This window comes from Peromyscus californicus, unplaced genomic scaffold, assembly GCF_007827085.1.
Source record: "Peromyscus californicus insignis strain IS unplaced genomic scaffold, ASM782708v3 Scaffold_12__1_contigs__length_115047231, whole genome shotgun sequence".
Lineage (NCBI taxonomy): Eukaryota > Metazoa > Chordata > Mammalia > Rodentia > Cricetidae > Peromyscus > Peromyscus californicus.
The window spans coordinates 17,361,442-17,380,509 of NW_026294413.1; positions in this window are offsets into that span (position 1 = coordinate 17,361,442).

Consider the following 19,068-nt stretch of genomic DNA (forward strand, 5'->3'; position numbering starts at 1 on the left):
CATCCCTGGTGCATGGGCAGGCTTTTGGGAATCCGGTACCTGTGGTGTGGCACCTTGTGCAGCCTTGGTACAGTGGGAAGAGACTTGGACCTGCCTAGGCTCAGTGTGCCATGCTGGGCTCTCCTTCCTCCCCATGGTAGACCTAGATTTGGGGAATGTGGGCATGTGGGGTGGCTTGGGAGGGAGGGCTGGGAGATGGGAGGAGGGAGGAGGTGGGATCTGTGGGTGGTATGTAGAGTGAGTAGAAAATTTTTTAATAAAGAAAAATGGAAAAAAAGGAAGTGTTTCTTAATGTAGCCTTAGAATCACTGTGAAATGGCAGTTATGACAAACTAAGACTCAATGTGTATCTGTTGACACTGAATTAGATTGACTATGACAAAATAGGATTTAAGCAGAAACTTCTACGATTATTAGAGAGTTTGAAATGAATTCAAAGTAAGACAAATCCAGTAATCCATTAGTTTTCATAATTAATTTATTTAACTATTCATTTTTTATGGGTGGGTTGCATATGTTAGTCTGTTAATTAGTATGTACCTTAGTTTGAAATTTGATGCTTCATGAAACAAACTTCCTAGCTTGTAAACAGAGCATTTTAATTAACAGAATGATTGTGGGAATTTATTTATAATCTCTGTATCCTAAATGTTTTCATAGAATTATAGTTATGATTCTTTGTTTTTTAATATAATTTAATCACATTTCCTACTTTCATTTCACTCTCCACACTTCCCCATACATCCTTCCCCAAATATTTTGAACCAAATATTCAGTTGAAGTTAAGGCATGAATCCTCATTATTCTCTACTTTAATTAAACTTTGTTTTATGCTGGGCGGTGGTGGCGCACGCCTTTAATCCCAGCACTCGGGAGGCAGAGTCAGGCGGATCTCTGTGAGTTCAAGGCCAGCCTGGTCTCCAAAGTGAGTTCCAGGAAGGGCGCAAAGCTACACAGAGAAATCCCGTCTCGAAAAACCAAAAAAAAAAAAAAAAACAAAAACAAAAAACTTTGTTTTATGTAAATAAGCAATTTTTATGATTTATTATTCAACTCCTCTTTGTATCAAATATTTCATTTATGGTTCAGGCTAGGTTAGGGTATATGTAGCATGGTAAATCAGTAAATTTATGTAATTTAGGTAATAAGAAGCTTACTAGTGTATTACATAAATATTATTAAAATCTAAGAGTTTTGTAGTGTCTGCTTATCTATCTTCTTATCTATATAGTAATATAGTTATTCATAAATAATCAATGCATCTTTCATTTATCACCATCATTATCTGTTATTTTGATTATCTTGATACAAGAATTAAAATGAATTATCTAAGTTCTATGGAAGAAGAATTACATAAAAAGTAATTTTACTTTATAAAATAAATTCACTATTACTTCTGCTTTGAAATTTTTTGTTGATTTGAGTAATTTTTAAAGAGTAAAATATGTTGTGTACTTTATATTCTTTATTCCCATGTTAGATATAGGTTTATTTTTTTTAAAAAAAATTGTAAGAAGTTTGTGTAATGACTTAGATATTTATGTAATCATGGGTTACTATCTACTTTAGACTGTATATTGAAAACCCAAAAGGAATTTCCTTCAGAAAAGCAATGTAAAACCATAGAAATAACTTGTTCCTGAAAATAAACAGAAGCATAAATGTTTTGTTTCTTCTGAAGAACTATTCTATTACTTAAAAGTGCAAAGTTATGGTATTTGATTTACATTTAGAAAAGTTTGGACAAAGAGAGACAGTCATCGTTCAGGATAGCAAACTGTACTTCTCTCCACAATCCATACTATGTTGGTCCCATTATTACAGTAAGAGCAGGTTTTTGTCACATTGTGGAACAAGTTGACAAGCTATTCAAGAGGCAAAAATGCATGCCATATAGCAATATCCCCAGGGAAAGAAACTGTCTATCTTGGACAGAATGTTCTAAAGGAAGGTGAAACATCCCATCCCTAAGGGAAGTGCCTTAATCTCCAAAAACAACACACTGACTTCAAGAATTGCCTGAAACTACCAGATTCAATAGGACACTCCCTCCACTCCCACCCCCAGCATATACAGATAGGAAGGACTGCTGAGTGATACACAGACTGGCTAGATGCCTAGAAGAAGCCGAGACTGCCAGAGCTACCTATAGGGGGCACAATGCAACCGGATAAGCTGCTTGATGGTATGCAGTATGCTCCAGGTTTCTAGCTCTGGCAGCGGTCGTCCAGGATAGAATTGTCTTTGGAGAAATAATTAGTAATTATCTTTGAATAATTTCTTCTCCTGTAAGCAATGCTTATCCCTAGTCCTGTATGTAACCCCAATAAAAATCACTGGTTCATCAAGGTGCACTTTGGTGCTATCCTTCCTTTGGTCTATTTTCAATTGTTCATTTGGGGTGAGTAGGTATCTGTTCATTTTTCCCAGGAATAGTGGGAGTAGTGTCATAAAACAATGCAGGAAGCAGCACGTCAGATCAGAAATATGACAAACACCTTGGTTAAACGACTAGGAATCCAGGATTCATGAAATATGGCCCTTATCTAGGCCATGGTGGGAGGGAAGTGAGGACCTTTCACAGAAGCACTTGAACATAAAGTCAGTCTTGGAGGGAAGAAGAATCAAGCATGACTAGATGTATTTCCCAGCATTGTGGTGATATTTTAATTGTTCTGAAATGTGATTTTATTTGTATGTTAATAAATAAAGTTTGCCTGGAGATCAGGGGTCACATAGTGAGGTCACAAAGACATAAATAGGAGTCAGGCAGTGGTAGCACATGCCCTTAATCTGATCACATGGCAGACATTCTCTGTGTGGTCAAGGACACAGCCAAGGGTGGTGACATGAGCCTTTAATCCTAGTGCCAACCACAGAGACCTGGAGGTCTGTATAGACAGGCAGTGATGAGAAAGTCATGTGGATGGGCTAAGAGCCAATGAGAAGGCAGAACAGGAAGGCAATATAAACACAAATTAGACTGGAAGAAACTCTCTCTCTGGGGAAGTAACAGTGGCAAGGTGGTAAGATAAGGTAGTCATGGCTCTTCACTAGTTCTCTGATCTCTTTGGCTATTACCTCTGTATGTGGCTCTGTGTTTGTTATTTAATAAGACTGTTTAGAAATTTGTCTACACAGCATCTCTATCAAAGAGCTGAGGAAGTTTCTCCCATCAGCTGATGAATTTGTGGAATCTGTCTATACAGATACCGAAGAGTAAACCCTTGTCTGCTACTTGTGTGGAGGCACTGCACAGGATGCTGGGGTAGAGACAAGATGGCAGTGATCTCCGAGACCATTTCTATGATTTTGCTCATATTCTCCAAACTGAAAATATTCTCTACCATTAGAGTTCTGCCAACCGCTTTGGACCTTTCTACTTGGGCATAGCATCTACAGGATTGTGACACCCCTATTTTTGTGGGGAGCAGCAGTGGGTATAGTCACCAGGGATCTTCATGGAAGATCTATTGGTATCAAAGTTGCATCCCTGAAACACAATTCCACCTTGGTCAGTTCCCTATCTGCCTTTTGACTTTGTCTCAGGAGAACCCAGCATCCAGTAGAAATGCACAATCACTTATTATTTTGCAGATCCTCAGTGAGTACAAGTTTGCAGACCTTCGGTTTTGTTTTCTTGAGATAAATAGAAACATGCAGTGTTATAACCAATGACTCTTTTCTCTGTCTTGTAAGAGAATAGATGTGGAAAAAGTATTTGAATAAATTATTTTTATCTTACAACATTGACAACTCTCTGTGTTAAAAAATCAAATATAAGGTTAGATTACTTGATGTCTACTTAAAATTGTGTGTGTGTGTGTGTGTGTGTGTGTGTGTGTGTGTGTTGTGACACTTATGACAGCAATATTTCCCTAAGATCTAGATAGTATCTAAGAAAACCTCCAACTCTAGGCACTAGAAACCTCCTTATAAGTTGTTGATTGGAGAAATACAAGAGACCTCCAAAACAATAAAGGCTATTGCCATTGTCCTTGCTTGACTCCTAAACCATGAAAATAAGACCTTATTGCTGGCCACACTACACACATCAGACACAGCACTTGATAAAACTGACCTGGAACTGACTTGTAAAACTCTTTCATGAGGACTAGCTCTCAGTAACAGGAGATATGCAAACTACCAAAAGAGAAATTCTGTAACTAGTTCTAACCAGCAGTAATGCCTGTGAATAGCAAAAATGATAAGAAAGTCAAGATATCACAAAAGTTGCAGCAGTGGAATAATGGCATGGTCATAATTACCAGTCTTCTAACTGGACTTGTGGGGATTCATGCGGTGTTGTGAATCTAGCCAACTGTCTATGGCTGGTGAGGTCACAGACCTTAGAAAAGAAGCAACAACTGTCATCTTACTAAGTCAGTCTAGTTTCAAATGACTCTAAATATTTGTCCTTATAACAAAAATAAGTGTAGTTGTTACCTTACCAAACAATTTTTTCAGCACATAGAGTTCAGTATAGCACACAACTGGCCAAAAAGGAGAGGACAATTGACTGTGTATTGACCAGCATTAATTGATACATCTTCAACGCAATCTACACCTAAAGTCCAAGGAACATTGCTGATGGAGAAGCAGAAAGACTGAAAGAATCATAGGAACAGGACACGGAGTCTACTGTAAGATGGTGAATTCTGTATGTGAGAATAAGGTACTGCCAGGAGACTGTAACAATATGATTGATTGAGCAAGACCAAAACTAGCAATAATGATTTAGATGGTTGTGCATGGGGAATTCTCACATGCGGTCTCACCCTCAAGAACCACAGGCAAATAAGGGTTGCTGAAAAAGCAGTCTTCTCCAGTGACCAGTGCCATGATAGGTGAGCCAAGGACAAAAGGTGAGCCCTAAACTCATATGAGCAACAAAAATTGATCTTAACAGGTCGAGCTTACAACAGCTGTATAATATGCATACACCTGTACAGCATACTTACATATGTTTATATAGATTGTACATATATATGCATATACATGTATACATACATGTTTATGCATATACATGTAATGATTAAAAGATAAGAATCTATGAATTCAAGAAGGAGTGGAATGGTAGGAACATAGGAGGAGTTGGAGGAAGAGAGAGAAGTGAAGACTGATGTAAAAAGAATGTTCATTTATATTCCAAAAAAAGCATTTCAAAAATACTTTTTAAATATTAACATATATTTAAAAGTAATTTTTAAAGTAATAAAAACACATTAAAATAATAAAAAATATATTATTGTTATTATTATTTATTAGGCTGGCTAGATGTTTTAACAGGTAAAAGAACTGGCTGACAAGCACCATGACTTTATTTCAGATCCTGGAACCCACAAGACAGATGGAGAGAACTGACTACTGAAAGATCTTCTCTTACCACCACAACTGTGCTTTGGCATGAGCACATCTATTCATAGACACCCCCATTCCCATATAATAAATGAATGAATGGAGAAAATAAAATAAATGTGCTAAAGTTGTTAATGCATGAAAATGTCCAAAAAAGATACTTTCTAAAATGTTTTCAGTAAACCAGTTTGTATTTGTTAAAGCATAAGTGGTGTATACATTTGGATATTATACAACACACTCAAAGGAAATACAATTTAGTAATATTTTGAATCAAGTAGAGATATAAATGTTTGGCTCTTAGATACTAAGCTCTAGTTCTAAATTCTTTAACTATATTATAAATTACTAGATTATTTAACTATATTAACAGAAAATAACAAAAAAAATCCCTTCTAGTTTGTGTGACACGAATTGCTAAACCGTCTTATTAATATAAAACCCAGAGTCAGATTTTGGGGTAAAAGCTGAAAGATCAGAGAAACAGAACAAGCCACAGTCAACCTCATCTTACCAACTCCTCAGCCTCCAGAGCAACAGTTCCTGTTTATTCATGCCTTGTATATCTTTCTGTGTCCTGCCATCACACTTCCTTCCTAGTGCTGGGATTAAAGGCATGTACCACCACTGACTGGCTCTGTTCCCACTGCAGCCTTGAACTCATAGAGATCCAGATGGATCTCTGCCTCTCAGTGATAGGATTAAGGGTGTGTGTGCCACCATTGTTAATCTAGTGGCTGGCTCTGTCCGCTGATTCCCAGATAAGTTTATTAGGGTACACAATATATCACCACAATTGTGTGTTCATTAAAATCTGAAACTCTGGCTCTTGATCTTCACTTATTCATAATTAGGGCATCGTTGTTTCATTTAATGCATGACTACAAACATCTTCTGTGTCTCTAAATCAAAGAAATCTTCGACTGCTGAAATTGGCTTTATACTATATGTATTATTTATTAACAACTTTCCTTTCTCTACTGATTCTTCAAATTAAAATAATTATTAATATTTATATTTCTCATGAAAAAATGTGTTTAATGTCTGTTGATATTAAAATGTATCTGTATATTTTACTTCTTTTTTCTGTTTTTTATCTATGCTTGTTTACAGATGTGTCTATATATGAGTTAATGACATTTCAAATAAATGGACACAAATGAAATTAAGCATGATACCTATATGTGTGTGCAAGTACACATGAGTGTAGTTAGAAACCAGTGATCATATAGTCAAGAATGTTTGAATTCCTTTCATGCTTATCCTGTAAATTTTGAGTGAGAATAACTAAGTTGTATAGAAATTGTATATTCAAAAATATAGGAAACATTTCAACACTGTTCTGAAGTATGCCATATTTTTTTATTTTAGCTATATTACCTGAGATCTGCAACTGATTGGCATGTTATAAATATCTCCTTTTATCAGCTCTTGAATATTATATATTTATTTTCTGTTCTAATCAGAAGCATGTTAAATTATTAGAATTTGGAGACCTGAAATATAGGTTCACCAAAATGGAATTTTTTTTAAGATTTAGAGATTAAAACCTGATTTGAGTATTTTCTGACAGGATCAGGTTTCTTTGTATATAGTATTTCCTATCTATTTCAAGAATGTTGCGATTTAATAGCATGAAATAAAGACACATTTCCAGAGCTCATTTTTTCAAGATTCTTTCATGTCCATAAAAGAAACAAGAATATATCACTTTAAAACTATTTAAATCTATCTAAATCTTATTGAAAATGCAAACTTAAAAGATATTTTCATTCACATTAATTTTTCAAGGTACTTACTCCATTGTAAAATCCCACTGATTAAATTCAGTGGAAAGGGGTAAATGAAAAGATAAAAAATCAGAATTCACTTGTTCTGTTTTCACTTTTATTAGATATTTCAAATCCATCTGATTACTTAATGAGTGTTGAACTCAACAAAAAAGTGTTTTAAAATACCAATATCAAGAAACCTATATTCTATATTTTACCATATAGAAATCAATCAGAAAACAAGAAAGAAATTTACTCTCCTGAATGCCTGTTCAATTTTTACATTAGTATTCACACTTTGTTTCTGCTGATTCAACAATTATCTAAATTACCAATTCACTTTACATGATATAGATAAGAATTTCAGTACATTATCAACCTTAAGTTCTCACCTAAATTTTGACACTTTATTGCTTTATCATTCCTTTAAATATCTAATGAATATCATGCTGCCAAGCTATCCACCATATGGTCTGTGCACTTCCCAGAGGATGCTTTTCTGACCAAGGTACTGTTGCCTTTTAAGTGCTCTTACTTCGCCCTCTTTTCTTTCTGCTATACTCCCAGGGACCAGAAATTGTATAAATTCAATTATGTCAGATTTTTAGTTTGTGAATCTGAAAAATTACTTTATTTAATGCAATTTGACCATCATGTTTCTTCTCTGTATATTTTTGTTCTACCTGTGCAGATTTTTGAAATATGTACCTAGCAAATTTTATTTTATTTTTTTATATTTTTTTTTGGCTGTATGTGACTTGTTCTCATTTCTACACCCTGAGGAAACAACTTTTTTTTTCTTTTTTTCCTTTTTTTTCTTAATTGAAAATAGAATCTTCCCTAATATAATGCATCCCTACCTCAGTTTTTGCTCCCTCTACTCCTGCCAGCTCTCCTCCAACTCCCTTTTGCCCAAGATCCACTCCTCATCTCTTTTCTATGCAGAGAGAACAGGCCTCTAAGAGAAAACAACCAAACAGGACAAAACAAGATACAATAAGATAAAACAATAGCCCTCAGATTGAGGCTGGACGAGGCAACCTAATAAGAGAAAAAGAGCCTCAAGAGCTGGCAAAAGAGTCAGAGATGCACCAGCTCCCACTGTTAGGAGTCCCAGTAAAAACATGTAAATAGCCGTAATGCACACATCTAGTAAGGCCCCATGCAGGCCCCACGCTGGCCATTTTAGTCTCTGGGAGCCCATTTGAAGCCTGCTTAATTGATTCTGTGGGCCATATCCTCCATGCCCTCTGACTCACAGCCAGACAGTATACAGAGAAAGAGTCTGAAGTGCAGGTCTCTATCAGCTCCTCCTCTTGGAGATTGAGGAAACTTTGGAAGAGGGAGAGGAAAGATGGACTTCTTTTTATTGTTTTTTGTTTGTTTCAGTATAATGTCTAGATATTGGAAAGGTTTTTTTTCAGGTGGGTAATGTTTTCATTATGCTTTTATAACAAATAGTCTCTGTACAATCTTTTGAGACATGTCTTATATCTGTCTATGATGCTTTTTTCATTTTACTCTTTTTTTTTTTACTCGTTCATTATTTGTTGAGATAACTCTTCACTGTGTGCACTAGGCTGGGCTAGGACTCACTGTGCAGTCCAAGCAGGTCTCATCCGTGTAATAATCCTCCAGTTCTTTCTTTGGAACTCTTCCTGCATGTTCTTGATTTTATCATTTAGGGACAGTTGTTGATAATATCAGTTAATATACTGGCTATCAATAAAATAAAAACTTTACTATGAATATGTTATTTATTTACAATTATATTGTACATATTAAACTAATATATAATATTGGTAATTTATTATATGAAGTGAGAAACAAGATAGACAACTTTTATAATTAGTTTTTTTCAGTTTACGCCTATAATGCTAGTGTAGTTAGTAAATGATACTTTGGTGTTAAATGTTCCCTCAGCTATCTAAATCTATACATTCAAAATATGATGCAAGGAAGAGGGAAGGGAAGAGAGGGAATGCAGGTTATAAAATTAAAGACCATTAGAGAGGTAGTATGAAAAACTAATGAGGAGGAGGCAGAAGTTTGTTGGCCAAATCGCAGAACTCCAGGTTCAGTCATAGGCATGTCTCACTCCACCAAAGCTGGAGAATTATTGAGGAATGGGCTAGTGTCTGACATCATCCTGAGCCTCCCGTTGCATGCTCACACATGCACATATACATGACTAAGTGCACATGTATTGGTGACACAAAAACACATACAAATAAATAAAATACGGCCCAAATGATGTCCAAGAAATTTAATTGGTAAACTACTGATTAATTTTTCAACCTATATAAATGTCAAAGGGTAAGACTAAGCAGCTTATTTTAATTATTAGTCTATAATTCATATACAGCTATTTCCAGGAGCTTAATGTCTGAAATATGAAAGAATTATTCTACTTACTTTGTGGTTCTAATTATCAATCCCTGGCTAATGCATGCTAAAAATATTCAACCACTGAATATTTTCTTTGCAATGTATATGTTTAATTGTTTGTCTATATTCACAGAAAGAAATTTGGAAATCATCCTTCAGTTCATAATTTGTAATCTAATATAACAGCTGAAACTTTAACTTCCCAAATGCAATATAAGTGCATATAAAATTTAATAGGTATGAATAAAAATAGTTAACATTTTAGTCTCAAAAATTCATTAAATTAAACAGTTTGGTCCTCAGAAAACTAAATTCGATCATAACTTTAACCTTAAAAGTAATTTGATTAAACTTTGGTGTTCAGTATGAAAACAAATTTTGACCTCATATTTTCTCTTTCTAAATACAAATCAATAAAATGAAACTATTTTTAGAAAACATCTGCCTCATAAATTAAGAAAATATAAGGCTGAGTATTTTTAAGGTAACAAAATCATTTTAGATATATTTAAATAAAAATGAAATAGACCTGAGATCTTGTTAAATGAAGAAAACTCCTACTTTGAATGAAATGCTAATCTCTGCCTCCTTCCTCCTCCCTCTGCCTCCTGCTGCACCTGCTCCTCCCATGACTGCCCCATGTCTGTTTCTCTGTGAACCGATTCGAAGATCCTGTTTCACTGCTTGCTCCTATCACTCTTCTGTTCTGCTTCATCTCAGACTAGCAACAAAGGAGCCATCCAAACTTTGATGGAAAACTCTGAAACTCTGAACATAATTTATATATATATATATATATATTTGCCAGTTGTATTTGGTTCTACCCTATGTTTCTGGCTTCTCCAGTCTCCATTTCCTAGCCATTAAGGCAGTGTATGGCATGGACCCCCTCTTGTGGCTGGCATGAGTCTCAAAATAAACCAGATATTGATTGGCCACTCCCACAGTTCTGTGCCACCACTGCCTCAGGCAATCTTGCAAGTTGGACACTGAATCAACTAAGCAGGGTTCATTTTGGTTAACAGAGACTGAAACAGCACACATAGGGCCTTCAAGGGTTTATACCTTGTCTTCTGCATATCTGTTATGGCTATTAGCTTAGTGTTTTTGTGGGACTCCTAACAGTGGGAGCGGGTGTGTCTCTAGCTCTTTTGCATGCTCTTGGGACTGTTTTCTTTCCACTGGGCTGCCTTGCCCACCCTCGATGTGGGCTTTTGCTTTGTTTTATTGTATCTTGTTTGTCATACTTGGTTGTAATCTCTTGGAAGCATGCTATTTTATGAAGAGGAAACAGATGGAGTGGATCAGGGGAGAAAGCAGGTGGGGTGGAGCTGGGAGGAAGTCTAGAGAGGGGAAACTATGGTCATAATGTAGTGTATGAGAGAAGAATCTATGTCTAAACAAAAGAAAGTCAGAAAGGAAAGAAGGAAGAAAGGAAGGAAGGAAGGAAGGAAGGAAGGAAGGAAGGAAGGAAGGAAGGAAGGAAGGAAGGACTTAGTAGCTAATAAAGATAGACCAGTACACAAAACTAAATAAGGTGGTGAAATGCACTGCTTCTCTAAAATAAAATTGCTTTTAGAGAGAAAAGTGGGGAGGATCTGGGAGGAGTTGGGGGAGAGGATATCATAATCATAATATATTGTATAAAAATCCATTTTTTGTTTGTTTGTTAGATTTTTACAGGAGGAAGGTGTTTATTTTTAGCATGAAGGTTACAACCCAACACTAAGGGAAACCAGGGTAGAAACTCAAGGCAGATATCTGGAACAAGAACTGAAGCAGAGACCATGGAGGAATGGTTCTTACTGGCTTATTTCTCATGGCTCACTCAGCTCTTTTTCTTATACAGGCCATGCTCAAATATGGGACAACCCGCATTGGTCTGTGCACTCCCACATCGATCAGCAACCAAGAAAATTTCCCAAAATCATGCCCACCAGCAAGTGGGGTGGGTGTCATTCCTCAACTGATGTTTCCTCATCTAAAGTATGTTTAGGTTTGTGTCAATTGACAAAAACTAAGCCGCACAAAACTCAGCTTTATTGGCGAGAGAGAGAGAGAGAGAGAGAGAGAGAGAGAGAGAGAGAGAGAGAGAGAGAGAGAGAGAGAATCAGAAATGGGGTTAAATAGATAGCTCAGTTGATAAAATGCTTGCCATAAAATGAGAGTGGAAGAGTGTAATGGAAGAAAAAAATATATTTTCAGTAAAACCAAGATTATAGAAAAAGCCACTTTGCTCCTTTTCTAATGTTAGATAATTTTTGAGACTTATATATCCTTAAACTGTATGTATTTATTTATTGGATATATAAAGAAAACCAGTCAATAAAACGATAAAGGACTTGTAAAATCAAGAAATGAATAAGAATAATAAAGATAAGGTGAAAGAAAATGCTTAAAATGTAGTAAAAATGAACATATGCTCATAAGGAAACAATGAATGTCTGTCCAGACAAACAGTTCATGATATATCAGATATCTCACAGCTCAGAAGCAAATGCTAAGGAAGAAGAAATCAGTTGAGTAATGGAAATTGCAAATTTGTTTTCCTGAAGCCTTCCAGGACTTATAGGAACAATGAGTCTTCATGATAGCACATGTAAAATAAGGGTTTTGATTTGTCACCATTTGAAAATTATTTTTATGAACATGATTTGATGCATTTTGTGAATTGTATAGAATGCAGTTTAGATTGTGATGAGGGGATTAAATATATTCTACTTCCTCTCTCCAAAGCAATTGAGGGAGATTATGATTACTTTGGGGGAAGTGATTAAGAAAAGCAGAATGAGTCACAAATACTGGAAACTGAACAGAGCTGATGATAACACAATTCAAAACAGATGTGAAAAGATGCAACTGACAGGTGACAGGAAATAATAGGAACTGGAAGACCAAACAGTCTTTTCTCAGCCCTTTCTTATAGGCCACTTTTGATAAGCACGTGCTCCCAAATCAGTGACTGTGAAAACTGTTGCTTTGAATGGACCCATTTTATTATTTACGGTGAGTACAATTTTATCATAAGCATTCTTGCAGACAGGAATTCCAGAAGGATAAAGTCAATAACAAATGCCAATGATTATGATCATTGAATCATTGTTGAATATTACATACTACACAATAAATTACTTAAATGCACATATATGCATATGTAAGTTAGAATAATAATTAATGAAAAGCTCATAAATTTGGGAGGGAGAAGGGGCTACATAGGAAATATTGTTGGTGAAAGGAGAGGCATGAAGTATGTTTTTCCAATGTTTCTGTATGTAGTTTCAAACATAATAAAAATAAACAAGTAGAGGCCTATGTTAATACATTTTGAGTGTTTCTATAAATACAGAAGTATTACCAAACTACTAAATTAAATGCAAATAATGAGTATTTAGTAAACATGGAAGTTTAACATTTCCCCATTCACTGAAAACAGTGAGTACGCACTATTTTCGAGACAGTAACGGGCACTCTGAAATCCTGCATTATTCTTCCAACTTAATGAATCTGTTAAAATTTTGGTCAAGTAGGACTTTATACTGCAGATGCAATAAGGATGGATAATTAGCTGACCCTGAGATGAAGAAGTTGTTGTTGGTTAATCACCCAGATCTAATATAATCATGAGGCTCTCCGTGAAGGAAGACAAGGGCAGAGTGACAGAACCAGGAAGGTGGTACCACAATGAATACTTGCTCATCATTCTGCTTTTGCATGGGGATAAGAACTAAATAATAGAGATACATTTGTAAAACCTCTTAAAAGGAACAACAAACTACTCTTCTCCAAGCTTCCTGGAAAAAAAAATGCAGTTCCACCTCCCCAAACTCTGCTTTTCATTCACTGAGAAACATTTTTACTCCTGACCTCCAGAACTACAAAGTAACAAATCTGTGTTCCCTTGGGCTCCTGCACTGTGGTATTTTTCATGTGAAAGGTGGATACTTGCTAGACATTAGCAGAAAGCTGTTAAGCATGAAAAAGATTCTTCTTTTTTCTCCAAAAGTTTAAATATTAGAAATTATAAAAGCATAAAGACCTTAGTGAAGAACCAGAGTTACATTAATATCAATAAAGACAGAAACATTAGGAGAGAAAGACAAAAACGGTGAATAATTGGTGCTCTGTGAAGGAACAGAATAACTCACACGATAATCTGGGCACTGATGAGTGGATAGCCAGAAGTAAACTATTCTCGGAAGTTTGTCAAAAAAGGTCTTTCCAAGATGTCAAAGTAACACGACAATTGACAAGGGTAGAAGAACTTGCTGTGCAAGGAATAGAATTACAGTATTTCACAAAATAATGCACTGAGTTGAAGGGTATTGAGTGCTGGTTTGGGGAAGAAAGCTTAAAGTGTAGACATTCAGGTCATAAACAAGGGTGTAGACTTAATAAGTGAATGAAAGCCACCGGGTATTTTAGAAAACACAATAACATTCTCAAGTGTGTCTTACAGTTAGCAGCAGTTTATTCATTTTTTTGCTCCCATTTTATCCGTAATTATAAATTAACTATAGGTATTATGAGGTACAATGTAGTTTAATACAGACATGAATGTTCCATGATAAAATCATGTTACTGTATTTCCATATCTTAATTTTTTTCTTTGTGGTGAACATTTGGTATTTGTACATGTGTTTGTTTCCTTTCACTAAACAATCATTTTTAAAAATGTTTTGAAATACAAAAATGATCTGTAGTCACCACAGCAGACTGCAGGTCACTGGGTCTATTCCTGTCTTTGACATCCTGCTTCTTTTGACAAACAACTTCAATTTCCATACCTTCTAGCTCTGGAATCTGTGATTCTTGCTCTAATTTTCATGCAGTCAAATGGTTAAGAGTACAACAGTGAGAACATATGGTGATTTTTCTCTCTGCACGCCTTGTTTCATTTACTATAATGCCCTGTTATCTTATCCAGGTTGTGGTAAATGATAGAATCTCATGGGTTTTATTTCAAGACTAATTAGCATTTCATTGCACATATAAACTACAGTTTGAAAATCTGTTCATCTACTGCTAGGCAGTTTGAGTGCTTAAACATCTTGGTTTTCATGAATAATACAATTATGTATGTAGAGATCCTGATGTCTCTTTAACATGTTAACATCATTTTCTCTGAACACAAAAATTGAAATGGGATTATTGTACGATATGACAATACTATGCGCTTCATCTCTTATTATTGTATTCGTGAATGAATGTTGTTGGTGTGTGTGAATGCAGGGGCACAAATGTCACCATCATATTTGTAAGTTAGAGACAATTTTGAGAGTGCATTCTCTGACCCAATGTGAGCTCTGGGTATTGAACTAAGGTCATTGGAGTTCCTTGGCAAGGTCTTTTCTTCACTGATGCTTCATACTCACCCATTTATTCCACTTTTATTATTCAATGAAGTACCTTGCTTTCTTGCTAAGTTAGGTGTTAATATACAATACTATTATCACAGAACTGTATAAAAACAACAACAGAAGGTGGAAAATGGTACAAAATAATTGAGATGTTTATGAACTAGAAATCATATCAGTAAAATGCGAATATCATCTTAAATCATCTACTTTTCATTGAAATATCAATATAAATTCCAATCTGATTCCTCACAGAAATAGGAAACCACACAATTCACATAGAATAATGAAATACATTACATAGCCAAACTAACATTGACCTAACAACAAAGCTTGGAGTATCACATGGCTATGTTTTAAAATATATTTAAAAAGTACAGTAGTCAAAAATGATGGCAATGCTACAGCACAAGATGCATCACTTATTTGAAGAAGATGAATGCCCTGAAAACAAACTCACATACCAACTCTCAGCTTATTTTTCACAAAGGTATCAAATACAACATTAGGAAAATGCAGTTTCTGGAATAAACAGAGTTAATAAAAAGGAATACCAAATGCAAAAGAAAAACAAATCATATCACTTCTTATACAAGGATCAGCTGAAAATAGATTCAAAACAAACAAAATTCAAAAAATTCAAAGGCTAGAAGTTACTATAGAGGAAGGTTCTTGCCACGGCTTGCAGTTTCAAGATGAAGTCTTGAAAGATTATCAGGTACTGAAAGCAATGTAGGGAAAGTGGATTGCTTCAACTCATATGGAGTCTACACAGGAAAGAAAACAAGGCAAGCCACATACAGGTGAAAACGTTTTCAAACCAACATGTAAATTCCAACATGTAATATCCAAAGTGCACAATAACCTGCTATTGTAAAATAGCAATAAATTGAACAATGGAATTTTAAAGGTTAAAGGGATCATCACAGATACTAATCAGAAGAAAACAGGCAAATGACTTACAGACACATGAAAATTCTTAGGAATGACTAATCTTACAGAAATCCAAGTTGAAATCATATATGTTCGGTTGCCTGTTATCACTAAGAATGATTACATAGACACTGGTCAGAATATAGATAGCATTTCAATATTTTTTACATGATGTATTCTGTCACAAAGGCACATAATAATTTTGAGAAGCCTAGATGCTTTTAATTAGAATCATTGAAGAAAATGAGATGTGGCAAGAAGAACTATTGGTAGCATGGACTGCAGGATGAAAAATGTTATAAATGATTTTATGTTTAATTAAGTTTACTGGATAGATGCCAGTGCAATTTATTAGGATGGGAAAGATTTTCTAAGGAACAGTTTGGGAAGAAAACAGTCTAGTTCCATTCCAGTAAGTGAGTAGTCAAAGAATGAATAAAAATCTACACCAATGTCATATTTTTAATGCATCACTATGAACATACCAGTATACATATAAGTATATCTCAAATATATGAAAAACTATGAATACAGGATTGCATATTTAGAGTGGAAATGAACAACTAAGAGATATATTGTTGTATTCATGTTTTGAAATTAGAAATATTTTAATATTTTAATTAATACAAATTATCAACATGAACAAGTTCATTCATATTACATTTGTCATATCACAGTGAATTCTTGTAATTTCTCAAATTGATCATATGTAGGAGGAAATAAATCAAAATTCTAAGTGACCTCTAACATGATATTCTCTAACATAAAATTAGATACTGATGATTTTTGGAATGAAAACAAAGTAGTATAACCAAACTTAGAGGGCCCATCTCAGCTTCTTGGGAGGAGGTCCAGACAGAAATACTGTGACTACTGTCAGTGATGCTAAGATAAGTTCACTGCTTCCCTGTACTGCAGACATGAAAATACCCATGCCAGTAGAAACTGGATCTTCTAGTAATGGACACGAAACAGGAAATAAGTGTTAATCTCATTTCTGACTTACAGAACAATTTCTTTTAAGAGGGAATGATTATAGGTGGAAACAATGTGCTTAATATTAGAAAATAAAGACTTCAAAATCCATTACTGTGTGTAAGTTGAATTTATATTCTAATTTAAAATTGTATATTTTTTACAGTCTCATTTCAGCTTTCCATGAAAACATATCCTCCTATCATTCTTTACAAGGATTTTATGGTTATTAACTAATTACAGAACCATGTAAGTTCTTAATCAAGCTTGACAGGTTTATTGTTTTCTCCAACTACTTCATCACTAGTCATGTTAATAAACCTTTTAACGGTGTGTTAACATCATTCAGAAAAAAGAATTACCCATATATGAGATTAACACTTTACTGAAAAAATCTCACAAGAAATTTACCATGTAAAGACCCTGAGGCCCAGGGGAAAAATAAAAACATTGTTGATCACATGCACAGTACCAAGCTCTCTCACTCCCTTCTGTATTTCAATGCCATATCTACTCCGAGCTTATCTTAGTGCTGAATGCATGTAGACTTTTTTTTTTCAGCCATCATAATCACAGACTCTCTGTTCTAGCATGAATCTTAAAAGGTCTTATTAATAAAATTAAACCCAGGGCCAGGTATTAGGGTGAATGCTGGAAGATCAGAGAAGCAGAATAAGCCACAGCCACCTCACCTAACCAGTTCTTCAGCTGATCCTGTTTCCTCAGACTGGAAGTCTCTGTGTCCTCATCCAAATGGATCTCAGCTGAACTGCTGCTAGAAGCCTAAAAGCTTAACCAGCTCTAGTTCCTGGTTTTCACGCCTTATATACCTTTCTGCTTTCTGCCATCACTTCCTGGGATTAAAGGTGTGAGTCACCATGCTTGGCTGTTTCCAGGGAGGCTTTGAACTCAAAGATATCCGAATGGATCTCTGCCTCCCAAGTGATAGGATTAAAGGCATGTGTGCCACCATTTTCTGGTCTCTATGTTTATCTAGTGGCTGTTCTGTTCTCTGACCCCAGATAAGTTTATTAGAATGCACAAGATATTGGGAGGCATAATATATCACCACAATCTGTTATGCTGTGCCTTCGTTTATTTCGATGAGAATCATATTGTGAATTTCTTTCATTTTATAATAGATAGTAGTGGTATTTTCATTTTTGTATGATAATAAAGTTTTACTTCTTTCATTTGTGCTACATTTTACCTATTTTAATTTTGATAATTATAAACAATACTGTGCATAAGAAATGAGGTCTCAAAGATGACAGACATCTTGAGCTGCTATCTTCTCAACTGAAATAAGGCAAGGGAGGGAAATATGTTCTATTATTTTAATAATTGATATAAGAAATAATAGCAGTTGCAGAATAGTCACTCATAAAATCTTAGCTTTTTTTCTGTCTTTAGGAATTTTACACATCATAATTTCTGAATCAGAACTGCAATTATTCACCAGGGAATGCCTTATAAATCAATTGAAGACAAGGAAGACAAGGGATAAACAAGAAATCTGTTTATGCTGCCCCAACCTACCTTTATGTATCAGCTATCAGATTAGGCACTCCAGGAATACACCATTTTACTATTCAATCAATTCTGTATTGTAACTAAAAGTGAGGGTTAATAATATACAGGGGGTGTGGGGAGTCAGTAAATTTTTGATGGCATGTTTTCTTCATGTATCATCCATCATTACTCAGCAGTCACATATGGATTTGGATATAACTTTCATAAATTTTGCATTTTTATGTAAGCTTCTCACTAGGGTGCCATATTTCTCTTCATTGTTGCTCTGTGGTTACTCTAAAATAAGGCCAGAATTGTACCTGCACAATAACAATCATAGAGACAATGTTTTGATGTCAAGACAGTCCTAAGTATTCCAGCAAGGATGGAGCAGTCCGACAGAAGGGGAGCAGTACCACGATGCTCCATCTCTTACTGAAGACATAAGCACTGTTCAAAAATTTCAGAAATTTATTCTTTATAAAAATAAATCAGCTGCCAGAATGAAAGTTAAAGGCACAGATGTCTAATCTAGGACACATTCCAGTTTCTATTAAAGCCAACATGTATCTTACAAACACTTTACATAGGAATTTTAAAATGGTCAGCAATAACGTAAAACTGTTCTTGATTCAAATATACATCCAAATATAAACAGGGCAACATTGTACCTCCTAACATTAACATAAATTAAAATACAAAAGAGCTGTAAGTGAGATGTTTTAGTTTGAAATAGAAATTAGAATTCATTGACTACAATGGGTATATTCTTATAT